The following is an 18,208-nucleotide window of genomic DNA, read 5'->3' as shown; positions in this document are numbered from 1 at the left end:
AGAAGTGTCAATACATAGCTGCCCAGACAGAGAGGGAGCCCAGCCAGCCAAATAGCAAGTTAGTGAGGCAGTTCAGAAAGAAAATGAAAAATCTCCAGCAAGCAAACTGGAACACATGGAAATATGTGATGTAAATGACAGAACTCAAGATTGCAGTTCTGAACATACTCCATGAGAGATGAGAGAACATGATTCACTCAGAGCACAAATCACTTTACCAAAGAGATTCAAACTTTAAAAAAGAACCAAACAGAAATTCTTACCAAACATATTCTCTGCCAACAATGCCTTGAAATTAGAAATCAACTGCAAAAAGAAAGTAAAGAAACTCAGAAATCTGTGGAGAGTAAACAACATACCACTAAGAAGTGGCTGGGGCAAAGAATAAATAAAAGGTGGGATCAAAAGCTGTATAGAGACAAATGAGAATGACAATACGACATATCAAAACTGTGATGTGCCCAGCAGGTGTGGCTCAGTGGTTGAGTGTTGACCCATGAACCACGAGGTCAGTTCAATTCCTGGTCAGGACACATGCCCAGTTGTAGGCTCGATCCCTAGTAGGGGGTATGCAGGAGGCAGCTGATTGATGATTCTCTCTTATCATTGATATTTCTCTGTTTCTCTCCCCCTCCCTTCCTAATTCAGAAATCATTAGTAACATATTAAAAAAAAACAACAAAAAACACTTCTGTGATGTAACTAAAGTATTAATAAGAGGGAAGACATCATTATAGGCCTATCTCAAGAAAAAAGAGAAATACCAAGTAAACTAATCCAAAATAAAGGACAGTGAGGTAACTGTTTTTGCTTTATCTAAATTTTAAAATAAATATGCAGAGCAGCAAAACCAAACCAAAATAAAATATTTAGTAGATACAACTGCATATAGTGGCATTTATATCTATACAAGTTAATGAGGAAAAATTGCCTTTTTGTAAAAATAATGGCTACACAAGGTAACTTTCAAAAGCAAAACCGTTACAGGTAAAATTCAACATTTGATTTGCCAATTAGTTTTTGCTTTGTATAATTTATATATAAAAAAGAATTGATCTGTCTGAATATCCTATATATAGTAAAAGGCTAATTGCAAATAGACCAAACGGCAGAACAATCAGTCTTTATGATGTGCACTGACCCCTGGTGGTCAGTGCACTCCCACAGAGGGAGCACTGCTCAGCCAGAAGCCCTGAGCCAGGCTCATGGCTGTGATGGGAGCCTCTCCCACCTCCATGGCAGCGCTAAATGTCAGTCAGACATCCCCAAGGGCTCCTGGACTGTGAGAGGGTGCAGGCCAGACTGAGGGACCACCCTCTACCCCCCGAGTTCACGAATTTTGTGCATCAGGCCTCTAGTACTTCTAATAAAATATATATCAATTTGGATAAATAGAAATTATGTAACTGTGATTTTAGAATAATGAAATTAAATTGATTTAATGGAGTTTACTTGGTATACTTTCTTATACATATTTTAACTTGAAGATTACAGTAGAGGAATTAACAAAAACTGGAGAAATTAAGATTTTAGATTACAAATGCGATATAGAGATTTTATGTGAGGCTGACTGTAACTATGGGGAAAAATATAGGGTAAATATCCCAGAGTCAAGCCTCACACATCAATATAGTGTACTTGCAAGTTGCAGTATTCAGTTTGCCTTGTCTTCTTACAGTGGTGGGTTCAGGTAACGGTCCCAACAGATGCACAGCTGTGGCTTTAGGTGAACAGCTGCACACCAGGCATTGGGTTTTTAATTCAGAATAGAGTGAAGGTGAGCAACATAGAATTTCACAGAAATTCCTCTCCAAACTCCAATAAAAAGATGTAACTTTGATGCTTGTGAATGTCTATATTGACTAGGAATCACTGGGAGTTCAACATTTACTGAATGGACTGGCCTACTGAAGATTTCCTATGAAAAAATAATTGATTTATTTTGCGTATATATTATATTTTTTATTTGTTTGTTCATAAGAACCTGCTTATATCAGTCACATTGTCTGTCCTGCCTCACATCTTCTCAGCCTACTTTCCCCACAGGCATTGCAAGGCAACAGAACCTAACTTTAGCTTCATTGCATGTCTATTGTGTGTTTCTTTGTCTTTAATGTTAATTAATTATTTTTAAATTGAATTTATTGAGGTGACACTGGTTCACAAAACCATATAGGTTTCAAGTGTACCACTCAATAAAATATCTGCACACTGCATGGTGCACCCATAGCCCCAAGCAAAGTCTCTTTCTGTCCCCATTCCCACCCCCCCACCTTTGCCCATCCCCACCTACCCCTCACCCCTTTTCCTCTTGCTATCACCACACCGTTGTCTGTGTCTATGTTCTATGTATATATGTTTTTTGGTGTTTTGCATTGTTGTACTAAGGCTTTTACATGATGTGGTTGGGGCATCTGTGAGAAGCTGATTATCATTTGTGGATGCTCAAAACTTCAAATATGGGTGGATTAAGACCCATGGATAATCCTTGACTTTACGAGTGTGGATGATTGAACATTTTTGTGCGTGTATTTTGATAACATAAGCATTCAATTCACATAAGAATATATATAGAAATAGAATTGCTGGATCACAGGAAGTACATTTTTTTTTTTTTTGCATGTAATAGATACTGGCAAACAGGTTTTCATGGGGGTCATAGTAATGTACTTTTTATCTTCTCCACGAACTCACTCATAGTTGATATTATTAACCCTTTTAATATTCGCCATTCTTGTATGGGTGTAATTGTTGCTTTAGTTCGTATTTTTCTGTTGATTAATGGTACTTAACATATGCCTATTGAACATTTAGATACACTCTTTTGTGAAGTAGCAGTTTAAGTTTTTAGCTATTTGTGTGTGTGTGATGAGGCAAAGGTGTCAGTCTTTTTCTCATTAATTTGAAGTTCCTTATAATTTCTGTATCCTAGTCCTTTGCTGATTATATGCATTGTGAATATGTTCTACCAGTCTCTGGTTTACATTTTATTCCCTTAAACTTGTGATGGAAAGAATTTTTTTAATGGGATACAGTTGATTAATATTTTTATGACTATTATTTATTTCTGCAAATTCTTTACTCCTTCAAGATCATGAAATATTCTCTTTAATCTGTGGTGCTCAAACCTGAGTGGGCATCAGCAGCTTTTGGGAGGGTTTTTTTGGAAACAGATTTCTGGAACATCTCCCCAGCGCTCTAGTCCTTTACGTCAAGAGAGAGGTTCAAGAATTTGCATTTGTTACAACTTTCAGATTATGCTCATTCTGGTGGTCTGACGACTCACACTTTGAAAACCACTTTGTCTTTGAGAAGCTTACCTTTTTAAAAATACCTTTTTAAAATTGATTTCAGAGAGGAAGGGAGAGGGAGAGAGAGATAGAAACATCAATGATGAGAGAGAATTATTGGTCAGCTGACTCCTGCATGTCCCTGATTGTGGATAGAGCCCACAACTGGGGCATGTGCCCTGACCGGGAATGGCACTGTGACCTCCTGGTTCATAGGTCAATGCTCAGTCACTGAGCCATGCCAGCTGGGCTTTTTTTGCATCTTGAGGTAGGCCTATATTGCAATGAATCCCCTTTTAGGCTGCTTTTGTTGTGTCCCATATATTTTGAGGTGTTGTTTATTTTCCTTTGTTTGTAGATATCTTTTTATTTCTTTCTTGATCACATTATTAGTCTATTCTTTTCTATTGTCATGTTATTTAGCCTTCATGTGCTTTTTGTTTTTCCTTAAAATTGATTTCTAGTTTCATAATACAGTAGTCAGAGAAGATGCTTGATATTACTTTAATTTTTAAAAATTTATTAAAACTTGCTATGCTCAGTGGTTGAGCATCGACCTATGAGCCAGGAGGTTCTGGTTTGATTCCTGGTCTGGCCATCTGCCAGGTTGTGGGCTTGATCCTCAGTAGAGGGCATTCAGTAGACAGCTGATCAATGATTCTCATCAGTGATGTATCTAACTCTCCCTCTTCCTTCCTCTCTCTGAAGTAAATAAAACAATATTTTTTAAAAATTTTAAATTTGATTACAAGTTAGGACTTGTTTGTGTCCTAACTTGTAATCAAACTTAAAGAAAGTTCTGTGTAGCCCTGGGCAGTGTTTCTCAGTGATTAGAACATCAGCCCGCACACTGAAGGGTCACAGGTTCAATTTCCAGTCAAGGGCACATACCTAGGTTGCAGGTTTGATCCCTGGCCCCGATCAAGACACAGGTGGGAAAAACCAATCGTTGTGTCTCTCTCACATCAATGTTTTTCTCTGTCTCTTTCTCTCTCTCCTCCTTTCCACTCTCTCTAAAAATCAATGGAAAAACTATCCTCAGGTAAGGATTAACAAACAAAAACGTTTTATGTGCACTTGAAAAGAATTTATATTCTCCTGCTTTGGGGTAAAATGCTCTAAAATATGAATTAAGTTTATCTTGTCTAGTGCATCTTATAAGGTTGCTATTTTCTTTTTGATATTTTTGTCTGGAAGATTTATCTGCTGATGTCAATGGGTTGTTAAATTTTCCTGTTATGACTGCATTACTGTTGATCTCTTTTTTTATTTCCATCAAGATTTGCTTTATGTATTTATGTGATCCTCTGTTGTGTTCATAAATGTTTGCAAGGGTTATATACTTGTTAGATTTATCCCTTTATCATGAGGTAATGCTCTTTTGCATTTCTTAATATAGTCTTTGTTTTAAAGTTTATTTTGTCTTATATAAATACTACAGGCCCGGTGCACGAAATTCGTGCACGGGTGGGGTCCCTAGGCCTGGCTGGTGATCAGGGCTGATGGGGGCCTTCTGGCTGCCAGCTAGGGACTTCTCTCCTGCGGCTCCTCCCCACAGCCAGCCCCACCTTCCTGCCAGCTGCCAGCTGCCAGCTGCCAGCCAGGGCCTGCTGGATGGGGGGAGGGACCGTGGCAGTTTACCGGCTGAGGGAAGTTGGCTGTGGGAGTGCACTGACCACCAGCAGGCAGCTCCTGTGTTGAGTGTCTGCCCCCTGGTGGTCAGTATGTGTCATAGTAACTGGTTGTTCCAGTGTTCCGGTAGCTTAGGCATATATATATGAAATATATATATATATAAATATATAAATATATATATGAAATATATATATATCTACTACTTTTTTTTTCTGTTTCTATTTGCATGAAATATCTTTTCCCACATTTTCACTTTCAGTCTATGTTTATCTTTTATTTTGAGGTGTGTTTCTTGTAAACATCATATTTATGGGTCTTGTCTTTTTATCCATTCAACTTCTTTATGTCTTTTAATTGAGGCATTTAAAACATTTACCTTAAAATGATTATTAATGGGCACATAGTTATTGCCATTTTATTGTTAATATTTATGTTTTTTTTTCTTTTTATCTAAAAGAAACCCTTTAACATTTCTTGTAAAACTGATTTTGTGGTGATACCTCTTACCTTTTTCTTTTCTGGAAATCTTCTTATTTCTTATTAAAATTTTAAATTATAGTCTTGCTAGGTAGAGTAATCTTTGTAGTCGGTCCTTGCTTTTCATCCTATTTTATATATTTTGTGCCAGTCCACTCTGGCCTGCAATGTTTCTGTGAGAAATCATCTGACAGTCTTATGGGAGTACTCTTGTAAGTAACTAACTGTCTTTGTTTTTCAGTTTTTAAGATTATTTTTGTTATTAACCTTTGGAATTTTAATTTTAATGTGTCTTCATGAGGCCCTCTTTACATTCATCTTGTTTGAGACTCTCTGCATTTCCAGGACTTGTCTTTTTTCCAGGTTAGAAACATTTTGTCATTATTGTTAAAAGTAAGTTCTGAATTCCTTGCTCTTTCTTCAACTTCCTGTTTTTCTGTGATGTAGATCTTGTCCCAGAGATCTCTTGAAATAGCCTCAAATTTTAAATATTTTGGGGTGCTCTGATTGGTTATTTTCTGCTACCATGCTTTTCAAATTACTGATTTAATTATCTGCTTTATTTCATCTCCTGTTGATTTTTTAAGTGTAATTTTTATTCCAGTTATTGTATTCATCCTTTCTGGCTGGTTCTTTTTTATGATTTCTATGTCCTTTTTTTAAAAAAATATATATTTTATTGATTTTTTACAGAGAGGAAGGGAGAGGGATAGAGAGTTGGAAACATCAGATGAGAGAGAAACATTGATCAGCTGCCTCCTGCACAACCCCACTGGGAATGTGCCCGAAACCAAGGTACACGCCCTTGACCAGAATTGAACCTGGGACCCTTTAGTCCCCAGGCCGACGCTCTATCCACTGAGCCAAACCGGTTAGGGCATCTATGTCCTTTCTTTATGCTGGTGACATTCACACTAAGTTCCAACAGGGCCCAAACAAACATTGTTCTGAACTCTGTTTCTAGTAGATATCTTGCCTCCGTCTTATTTAGATATTTTTATGGAGAATTCTCCCATTGTTTCATTGAGGGCCCATTTCTCTGTCTCCTTCTTTGTATGCCTTTCTGAGTTTGTTTCCGTGTATTGGGCAGATCTCCCAGTTTGGTGGGGTGGCCTCATGTTGTAGGTTTTCTGTGGGGCCCAGTCCCTTATGTGTACTTTTGTGTTTAAGTGGGTCCTTGATTGTTGTTTCACATGCCTGGGTTCGGTTGACCCGCAGGCTGGCTGGCTGTGAGGTTTGGCTGCAAGTACAGTGCGTGAGGTGCTGTGCAGTGGCGGACTGCATGAAGTGGAATTTGCCTTTGTAGGGTCTGGTTTCTGCTGATATATTTTTAAAGGGAGTCATGCTACTTGTGGAGCTAACTGGGTCAGGCTTTGTTATGGACTGAAGCCAGCCCTTAGCTGTGTTGGTTCTGGGAATTCTTGAGATGAACTTCAATCAGGTCATGTCAGACACCACCTGTGACCTCAATTGGCTGCCTGTTTTGCTGTGCAAAGCTACGCACAGACTCTAGCTTCCTCCACGGGACCGGGTGCGTGTAGAAGGGGTTAAGATGTGAATCAAGTGTGGATGCCCTCAGTGCTGGGCCTATGACATATCAACATCAAAACCAAGTCCCCCCCCCCCCAAAAAACACTGCCACCTGTTGGCTTCTTTTAGGCATGTAAGAGGATTTCAAAGATATATTAATCTAGCCATGTGCCTTTAAGATACAAATAGCTGGTCTTCTTAAAAACACTTATTGCCCTAGTTGTTTTGACTCGATAGAGCGTCGGCCTGCAGACTGAAAGGTTTGGGGTTTGATTATGGTCAGGGGCACATACTAGGATTGCAGACTCCATCCCCAGTAGAGGGCATGCAAGAGGCAGCCAGTCAATGATTCCCTCTCATCACTGATGTTTCTAGCTCTCTCTCTCCCTCTCCCTTCCTCTCTGAAATCAATAAAAATATATATTTAACAAAAAACAAAACAAAAAAAACAAAACAAAATACCTCTTATATGGGCCATCTTTTTTTTTTTTTTTTTTTTTAGTGGTGGACTTGGGGTTTTATTTTATTTTATTTTATTTTTGTTTTTTTGTTTTATTACTTAAAGTTTTACAAAGGGTATTACATATGTCTCCTCCCCCCCCCTCCCCCCTTGACAATCCCCTGGATTTCCCTACCCCCCAGTGTCTTATGTCCATTGGTTATGCTTATATGCATGCATATAAGTCCTTCAGTTGATCTCTTACCCACCCCTTCTGCACCCCTCCCCTCCCCAGCCTTCCCGCTGCAGTTTGACAGTCTGTCTGAGGCAGCTCTGCCTCTGTATCTACTTTTGTTAATAAGTTTATAGTGGTCTTTATTATCCATGAATGAGTGAGATCATGTGGTATTTTTCCTTCATTGACTGGCTTATTTCACTTAGCATAATGCTCTCCAGTTCCATCCATGCTGTTGCAAATGGTAAGAGTTCCTTCTTTTTACAGCAGCATAGTATTCCATCGTGTAGATGTACCACAGTTTTCTAATCCATTCATCTACTGATGGGCACTTAGGCTGTTTGCAGATCTTAGCTATGGTGAATTGTGCTGCTATGAACATAGGGGTGCATATATCCTTTCTGATTGGTGTTTCTGTTTTCTTGGGATATATTCCTAGAAGTGGGATCACAGGGTCAAATGGGAGTTCCATTTTTAGTTTTTTGAGGAAACTCCATACTGTCTTCCATAGTGGCTGCACCAGTCTGCATTCCCACCAGCAGTGCACGAGTGTTCCTTTTTCTCCACATGCTCTCCAGCACTTGTCATTTGTTGATTTGTTGATGATAGCCAGTCTGACAGGTGTGAGATGGTACCTCATTGTTGTTTTGATTTGCATCTCTCATATGATTAGTGACTTTGAGCATGTTTTCATATGTCTCTTGGCTTTCTGAATGTCCTCTTTTGAAAGGTGTCTATTTATGTCCTTTGCCCATTTTTTGATTGGATTGTTTATCTTCCTTTTGTTAAGTTGTATGAGTTCCCTATAAATTTTGGAGATTAGGCCCTTATCAGATATGACATTGGCAAATATGTTTTCCCACGCAGTGGGCTTTTTTGTTGTTTTGTTGATGGTTTCTTTTGCTGTGCAGAAGCTTTTTATTTTGATGTAGTCAATGGGCCATCTTTTAAAATGCAAGTTTCTGGGAGGTAATCCTTAATGAAAAAAAAAAATCTTAGCCATTTGAGCAGATCAATTAACTCATTTCAGCTGTTAAACAATGATTTTGCTAGATAAGTCTTAAGTTTACTAACTTTGGGCCTTTTATTACAGAAAAGATGGAAAATAAACTTGAAATGGTTAGTGAATATCTTATACTTTATTAGAAATATGTCTCTTAAAAGTGTGAGTGTGGCCCAGTTGGTGGAGCTCACTGGTTGAATGTCACCCTGTGTACCAGGAGGTCATGGTTTGATTCCCCATCTGGGCACATGCCTGGGTTGCGGCCTCAATCCCCAGTAGGGGGTGTGCAGGAGTCAGCCTATCAATGAAATAAATTTAGTAAAAAATATGTTAATCTAGGTATACAAAAATAATGAACAGAGCTTGCTTAAGGAGAAGACAAACCTTTTACTGAAGAAGTTGTATGTCTAGAGCATGACTACTCACTATAACCTGCCTCATTAGGAGCTTCTGATCAGCTCACCCAGTGAGATTAGTTTTCATAAAATCCCTTTTTAATCCATAGTTTTCCTTTTGGTTATAAATCAATTTAAAGTATGCATTGATGACCAGCCTTTAGTCTGATAGCGTTATCTTATAATGCTAGGAAGGCTTATTCTTAGGAAGTCTCAGTATCAATATTGTCTTGTTGGCCTTTGGAAATGGACCAATGGGATGCGAGTTGAGGCCAAAATTTCTCAAAACAAGAAGAACAGGTAAATGGAAGGCAGCCAGGTCTCATGGCCTCTGTTGTGAAAAAGTACTCAGTCACTGTCCAATGTGGGAAGCTGTCCTAAAGTGGTAATCTATTCATTCTAGTAAGTGGTCCATCTTGGAACTTACACTTGCTCTCAGGATGCAATTCTTTCCAATCTTGTAGATATGAGAGGTCAGAGGCCATAGGACAGAGGCAGGCTCTGCCATTGAAAACAGAAAGGGCAGGCCTAGCTGATTTGGCTCAGTGGACAGAGCGTTGGCCTGTGGACTGAAGGGTCCCAGGTTTGATTCTGGTCAAGGGCACATGCCCAGGTTTCAGGCTTATTCCCCAGTAGGGGGTGTGCAAGAGGCAGCCGATCAATGATTCTCTCTCATCATTGATGTTTCTATCTCTCTCTCCCTCTCACTTCCTCTCTGAAATCAATAAAAATATATTTTAAGGAAAAGAAAAGAAAAGAAGAGGAGAGAAAAGGAAAGAAAAGAAAAGAAAAGAAAAGAAAAGAAAGAAAAGAAAAGAAAAGAAAAGAAAAGAAAAGAAAAGAAAAGAAAAGAAAAGAAAAGAAAAGAAAAGAAAACCAGACAGGGGAGAGACTTGCTTGAAGAAGTGCTGATGGGGAAATGAAAGGTCCAGTAAAAGGCATGTGGCTGTGTGAGGTAATGGGGTTTTTCAAAGAGGGAAGTGGGCAGAGGGCAAGGTTTTTGTTGGCAGAGAGGAAGATAATAGAGTGTGAGACTGGGAGGGGGGGCACCCCATCAGATTTCTGAGGAGAGTTCTCTCTGAGGGCGTGGGGCTGGGAATGTCTGGCCCGAGGGCCTTATTTGGTCTGATCCTGCTAAGGCCTTAGGGGTGAGTTAATTACATGTTTGACCAAATTAGCAGGATGATTTTTAAGCTGATAATTTTGTACGGGCCACAAATGATGTTATAAATATTGAAATGCCCCTTAACAGAAAAATGGTTCCCCACCCCTGATCTAGGAGAACAAAACTCACCCACTGTGCTGAACTTGGAATAGGGTCAGGTAAGAGCACAAACAAAAGTGACCATGAGCATGCCTGTGGTCTGAGCATGAACGGGGCGAGAAGCAGGGCCTGGGAGACGCCAGTGAGAGAGGAAGAGCCCGCGGTTCCCTCAGGACAGCCAGGACCGCCAGCCAGGCTGGCTTTCAATTACAGAATGTCCCACTCAACTCAGATGATTGTTTTGGGATTAGGTGTGTCTAGGGGGCATTTTCTTCTCTCCCCATTACATTTTCCATACATTTCAGATTCTTGGATCTGTGTTTATAAGTATTCATACTAGTGCTTGTTTCGGCAACACATACACTAAAAAAAAAAAAAAAAAAAAAAGTATTCATGCTACAAATAGCCTGCCAGTTTTCCTGGTCACAGAGCTCATTCTCTTACTGCACAGGAACCATTTCTTGAATATGACTTTTCCTAATTCAAGCCGGCTTTGTCCAGTCTAATAGCACACGACTCACTTGTCTTCTTTCAACCAGCTCCCTCCACTTTTGTACACACCAGCCACCCAAACCCTCATCATGAAGCCTTGAACATCAGGTTCTGGTCAGTGTTCAATTTTGCCTTAAGTAAAACACCTCAGGTCGTTGACCAAGCGAACAGAGTTTTGGTCAAACTAAAGGTAAAATCTTTTGTTTTGTTTTTGTTCATCCTCACCTGAGGTTATTTCCATTGATTTTTAGAGAGAGTGGAAGAGAGAGGGAAAGACAGAGAGAAACATGGATGTGAGAGAAACACATCGATTGGTTGCCTCCTGCATGAGGCCTGCCCAGCACCTGGGCCAGGGAGGAGCCTGCAACTGAGGTATGTGCTCTTGAACAGAATCGAACCCGGGACCCTTTGATCAGCAGGACGACACTACCCACTGAGCCAAACTGGCTAGGGCAAAAGACAAAATTTTGACTTCAGTTGTGTTTCAGCCCCAAGCCCATGAAAGCAGAACAACCCTATTGACCACAACCTCGTGAAACCCTACAGAGCAATGCCACGATCTGATACAATAACCAACCACACCCTACCCTAACCCCAACCAATGACCCGACTCCACTAGTCATCATGACTAATACATTTTCCTGTATTTATCCTGTTCCCTAGGTGCTGTCAGAGAGCCAGTCCTTAAAGCATTAGATGACCTATATTTCTAGGCTTGGCACCATTTCTTTAAGTAAACCTTTACTTTCTTTGCTGCAAACTCCTGTTCTCATTGTATTGGGCTTTGATGCACACAAACAAATCCCTTTAGTCCAGAATATTTTCTTCTCCTTCCTTTTTGTTGGGGATTTGTGTATAAAATTGATATACTCAGGAGTTTTGATTCTTTTTCATAAAAGCAATTGAAATGTCTCAAGTGTGAGCTTGTCGTCATAAGCTTTACCTTTTATGTAGCAATTCTGAAGCAGAGTGCTAAGTAAATATGGAGATAATGTGGATTGTGACTACAGCTAAGAGATTGTGGCAGTAATCCAGATCCCAAACAATAAGAGCAGGACCATGTTGACGTAAGAGACATCCCAACTTGCAGAGAATTTTTATAAAAGTTTATTTGAGTCAAACTGATGAAATATGATGAGTAACAAGATCTCAAATGCTCTCAAGAATGACAGTTTTGCAGTTTCTGTTATGCATTTAAAATTAAGGAAGGGAAGTGAGAAAGATTACATGAAGGTGGGAGAAAGCAAAGTGGGGATCAGATAACAAGATTGTGTGCTCTCTTGAGGGTGGCTTTGGTTTCTTTCTTTTTTAAAAAAATATATTTTATTGATTTTTTTACAAAGAAGAAGGGAGAGGGATAGAGAGTTAGAAACATCGGTGTGAGAGAAACATCCATCAGTTGCCTCCTACACATCTCCTACTGGGTATGTGCCTGCAACCAAGGTACATGCCCTTGACCGGAATCAAACCTGGGACCTTTCAATCCGCAGGCCGACACTCTATCCACTGAGCCCAACTGGTTAGGGCTGGTTTATTTCTAAGGTGTGTCAATCTAGAAGCACAGAAAGAATGGTGGACAGGGCTTGCTTAAAGCAAAAAATTATATGCTTGTGGTATGACTACCTACCACGATCTTCCCAGTTAAAATTTTTTTTATCAAATCCATCCTGTGAAGTTACTTTCTATGGAACCTCATTCTTTGTTCACAACTAAATGTCAGTGAAGATAGGAAGAGAATGAATTTTATAAATTATGGAGATAAGTGATATGGTGACATGATGACTATGGGAAGTAAAGGAGAAGTAAGTTTCCAAAGAATACAGGTTTCTAGATTTCTTTTTAGGTAATTGCGTGGGCAATGCCATATCATGGGATAGAGCTATTACTATTCTTCTAGTTCTCCTGGTGGAGAATTTCCCCTAAATACTTTAAGAAATATTCACTCGCCGAGACCGGTTTGGCTCAGTGGATAGAGCGTCGACCTGCGGACTGAAAGGTCCCGGGTTCGATTCCGGTCGGGGGCATGTACCTGGGTTGCGGGCATATCCCCAGTGGGGGATGTGCAGGAGGCAGCTGATCGATGTTTCTCTCTCATCGATGTTTCTAACTCTCTATCTCTCTCCCTTCCTCTCTGTAAAAAATCAATAAAATATATTAAAAAAAAAAAAAAAGAAATATTCACTCATCCCCCTCCCCGCCCATGAAAATAGAGTGAAGTATCTCATTGGTGGATACAGGAGAGAACATGGGTACATATTTGGTCTGCACATCTTCTTTCCCCTCTTTCTCTCTTGAGCCAAGTTGTTCTCAGAAGTGTCAGTCCTGGTCTCCTCCTCCATGCCCTGCTTCTCACAAGAACAGGCCTTCAGTTCAGGAGTATTTGGAGTTTTCCAGCATTTCCTGAACTAAGTGAGTGTATCAGTCTGCTCAGGCTGCCCTAACAAAATACCACATAGACTGGGTGGCTTAATGCAGACATCCATTTTCTCAGTTGTTGAGACCAGAAGCCCAAGACAATTTGGTTCTTGGTGAAGGCTCTTTTCCTGGTTTGCAGACAGCCGCTTTCTTGATATGTGCTCACATGACCTTTCTTCGGTGCATGAAGATTATCTACACTAATAAAAGAGAAAAATGCAAATTGACCGTACCTTTGTGATGCCCACCAGCCAATCAGGAGTGAGTATGCAAATTAACCCAACAAATATGCTGGGTTATTTTGCATACGCAGGTGCCAAGTGGCGGGGGGCGGGGTAGGATGCTTGTATCGTCGCCATGGCAATGATGCAGGCATTCTGCACCGCCCCAGCCGCTCTGGGCGTCTGGGCAGCATGGGAAGGCAGAAAGGTGGCTCTGGGTTGGAGCGAAGGTGGTGCCGGCAGCCAGGGGAAGGAAGGCACATTCTTGCACAGATCTATATGGAGAGAGAGAGGAGAGTGAGGGAAAGAGAGAGAGACAGAGAAAGAGAGAGAGAAAGAAGGAGAGTGAGAGAAAAAGAGAGAGAGAGGAGAGACAAAGAAAAGGAGAGAGAGGAAAGGAGAGAGAAGGAGAAAGAAAGCTCAATCTCTGATTACTCTTCTTATAAGACTCCACTCTTAGTACCTCATTTAACTTTAATTACTCAGAGGCCCATCTCCAACAACACTGGAAGTTAGGTGATCAACATATTAATTTTGGGAAAACACAATCATTTTTTGAGAATGAATAGGGCCACTTCATCTGGAGCTCAATACCAGCAAAATTCTTGCATTACACACTTCACACTTAATGGAAATTCTCTGGAAGATTTATCTAGAAGCTTTATACAAAGTTAACAATTTAATCTATATATTTTATGTTTATATTCTTATTTGATTATGAGTTTATGAGAAGAACACTAGTCTCAGGCTTTTATAGTATTAACCTGTATAGCTAGGTTGAATTGCAATTATAAATGAACTTGAGCATCTTAGAGGTTAAACACAAACAAGTTTATTCCTCATGTAGGTAAACTCCATGTAAATCAGGCAGCCCTTCTCCGTCTTGTAGCTCTGCCATCTGGCACAGGTGACTTCCAAGCTGGCACTGTAGGGCAAGTTTATCAGTATTTTACAAGGTTAGGCCTGGAGGTAGCTTACATCTTCAGCACAGGGCATTCCATTGCCCAGAACTTAGTCACATGGCCATAGCCCAGTTATAAGGGAGTAAGCGGGCTGTAATTTCCCATAGGTGGATAGAAAAAAATGTGGTGAACATATAAAATTGTATTAGCTATGGCTTCCTAAACCATTGACCAGGAGATTCAGGCAAAGATGAGATCTGGTGCTTATGAGTGATTTGGCTTAACCTGTATATAGTTCTTAGAAGAGCTTGTATGTCATAGAAGTTGCCTAATATCTGTGTCCAAATATCTGTGTAACTTCCAGCCTCATTATGAATGATGACAAATATAAAAGGTAAATAACGCTACCAATGCAGTTTTAAGTTACTGCTTCCTGCATTCAATAATTGCTTAAAGTTTTTTTTAAAGAGAAACTATAATAATGAACACATGGCCTGTATGTTAAAAAGATCATGTGTTCAATGGTTCTCATATTAGCCAGTGAGAACCATTGACAAATCACCAACTATTTCTTAAATAGACTGCTTACATACATGGAAATATTAACAAATGTTACTCTTTTTTTGTCAACATATTTTTTATCAGATAACAAAATGTAACTTCAACATGAATTTTTAGTGTCTCCCCATGTATCCTCTTGAAAAGCTCCATCTTCTGACTAATGGAGCCTGCAGAATTGAGTTGAGGAAACAAAGAATTGTGATCTGCAGGGCCCAGAAAAGCCAAGTAGTTTATGTTTTATTATTATTATCATTTTCAAAATTTTAGAGTTGAGATGCAAGTCCCAAGGAGGTAAAGTGACCTTTCTATATTTTCATGAAATTTTTGCATTTTATTTGAGGATATGTTCTAGTGGGTGGTCATCTGCACACAGATTTTCATTTCTATGTTTAATCCAATGACTCATAAATCTTTATCTCCAGTCCAGACCTCTTTTCTTAGTTCCAAACCTGCATATCTAATGGTCTCCTCAAAAATTGCATTAGAATTCTTACTGACATCCCATGTCAGGGCACATGCTTGGGTTGCAGGCTTTATCCCCAGTAGGGGGTGTGCAGGAGGCAGCCGATCAATGATTCTCTCTCATCATTGATATTTCTATCTCTCTCCCCTTCTCCTTTCCTCTCTCTGATATCAATTAAAGAAGAAGAAGAAGAAGAAGAAGAAGAAGAAGAAGAAGAAGAAGAAGAAGAAGAAGAAGAAGAAGAAGGTGGAGGAGGAGGAGGAGGAGGAGGAGGAGGAGAACAACAACAGCAAAAACCCAGACAGGAGAAAATAACCTTACACCAGAGCTGGAGAGGAAATGAAAAATGGAGTAGGATGCCCAAGGTTGAGGCACGTAGCAGATTTTCTTGGTTCCAGTCAGCCATTAGTAGGAGGTTGTCTGTTGGTGAAAGAAGGAAGTCAGACTAGAGATACTGAAGGATAGGTTTGCTGGGAACAAAGCAAAAGAAGAAACATCTGCAAATGACATGCTGCTTTTGCAACTTGCATCGTTAGCCTTTTCTCCTGCAGTGACAGTCCTGATGGGGAGACATCTGTCAGGGCCCAGGTGGTGACATTCTCAAAGATGGACCTGGATTCTAAGGATACCAGTGCTTCCCATCTGAGCATTCCTGTCTGCAGGCAGTTCACTCTTCTGGGGAATGGTGGGGGAGCATGGAGGCCGTGTTTCAGGAAAATACACGTTTAAACTGGTCATAACATTTTTCTCTCGCTCTGGGAACTGGTTTATTTTCCACTTTCTCTCCTCCCTACTTTTTTTTTTTTTTTCGAAAGCATCTGAACGTTTACCACCCACAGTGATCCAGTAATATATCTGGTTCCATCTCATTCTGACCTCATCGTTTGTCAGCCAATCCTAAGCAGAATATCACAGTTCACGTTAGCTGGATGAGTCACAAACTCATGGCTGGGACAGTAAAAACGCCACAGTAATTTCCCCGCACGCATGGTCCAAAGATAACTTCATCAACAAGGAGTTGATAGACCGGGGGCTGTTACTTTATGTCTACTTCATTGAATTAACTCAGGTGAGTCAAAATATCTCGTCCAGTGGTCGGCAAACTCATTAGTCAACAGAGCCAAATATCAACAGTGCAACGATTGAAATTTCTTTTGAGAGCCAAATGTTTTAAACTTAAACTATATAGGTAGGTACATTGTTATTAACTTCATTAGGGTCCTCCTAAGGCTTAGGAAGAGTCACACTCAAGGGACCAAAGAGCCGCATGTGGCTCCTGAGCCGCAGGTAGCCGACCACAATCAATCGCTGTTTGAATGTAACTTCATTGTACTCAGTGAAGGAATTCTCCAAAAGGTTCTGTTCCTGGGAACTATCCTCACATTCTTCCTCGGTCTTCTCACATTATTCCTATCCTGCCATAAAGTTCTTTATGCATCAACTTCCTGGGAGCTAGTCCAGATGTTGACGCCTCAGGCTTTCTTCTGGTGTGTGTGTGTATGTGTGTGTATGTGTGTGTGTATGTGTGTGTGTGTGTGTGTATGTGTGTGTGTGTGTGTGTGTGTGCGCGCGCTTTTAAAAAAATCTTTCCCCAAGATTTCTACCTTCTATGGCCTAAAACCCAGAAGGACACAATTGTCCCACCGTGTGCTCACTCCCTTTAGATCTGATGTCTCCCTCCATTCAATTTCTTCGGAGGTCCATAGCCCAACAACCATGATGACCCATTTCATGCACCCTGGGAATACAGGCAAAGAAATCCAAAACACTAATTTGAAAGTATGTATGCAACTCTATGTTCATTGCAGCATTATTCACAATAACCTAGATTTGGAAGCAGTACAAGTGCCCATCAGTAGGTGAGTGGATAAAAAAGCTGTGGTACATTTACACAATGTAGTACTACTTGGCCATAAAAAAGAAGGAAATCTTACCTTCTGCAACAGCCTGGATGGATCTGGAGAGTATTCTGCTAAGTGAAATGAGCCAGTCAGAGGAAGACAAGTAACATCTGATTTCACTTACATGTGAATCTAATGAACCACAACCAAAAGTTAGAAACAAACTCATAGGTAAAAAGAATAGACGGAAAGCTATCAGCGAGGAGGAGGTTAGGTGGGCTGAGTGAAAAGGTGAAGGGATTACAGAAAAAACGAACAGGCAAAAAAGAAGTTGTTTTTGACTTAGCCCGAAGCTGCATGTAGCATAACTTCCAAAGTACTGCTTGTCTCATAATAATTTGTTACTCAAACTTTCACAGGTCAGAAGTTACTGTAAAGAAGGTCATATGCCAGTAGCCAATGTAATTTTTCTTTTAAAAAATCCCTATGGTATAAGATAATTTTGCTTGTATGATAAGCTACAGTACTTATCTTATTTGATTTTGGAAGTTGGGTCTGCAGTACTATAGTCTGAACAAATGTTTTATTTTATTTTTATTATTACTATTTTTAATTCTCACCTGAGGATATGTTTTTTTATTGACTTTAGAGAGAGAGGAAGACAGAGAAACATTAATGTGGGAAAGAAACACCACTCAGTTGCCTCCCATACTTGCCCCGACAGGGGATCAAACCTGCTACTTAGGTATGCCCCCTGACCAGGAATCAAACCCGCAACCTTTTGGTGTATGGGAAGATGCTCCAATCAACTGAGCCACCCAGCCAGGGCTGGGAAATTGTTTTAAATGCTTTGTCTTTTGTAAATTACTGACAACACACACACACACACACACACACACACGAATATGGCTTTAGGAAGATCAGAAAAGGGGATGAGATTTATAAAAAAGGAGCCATTGAGAATGTTGGGATAGAGCGCCAGAGAAGAGAGGCCCGTGAGGAGGAAGGCAGAGTTGGGTGGATAAATCAAAAGAATATTCCTAGG

Source organism: Myotis nattereri (assembly GCF_964212035.1).
Source record: "Myotis nattereri genome assembly, chromosome: 18".
NCBI lineage: Eukaryota > Metazoa > Chordata > Mammalia > Chiroptera > Vespertilionidae > Myotis > Myotis nattereri.
The sequence above is the reverse complement of the archived record's forward strand: the minus strand, read 5'-3'. Positions refer to the sequence as shown.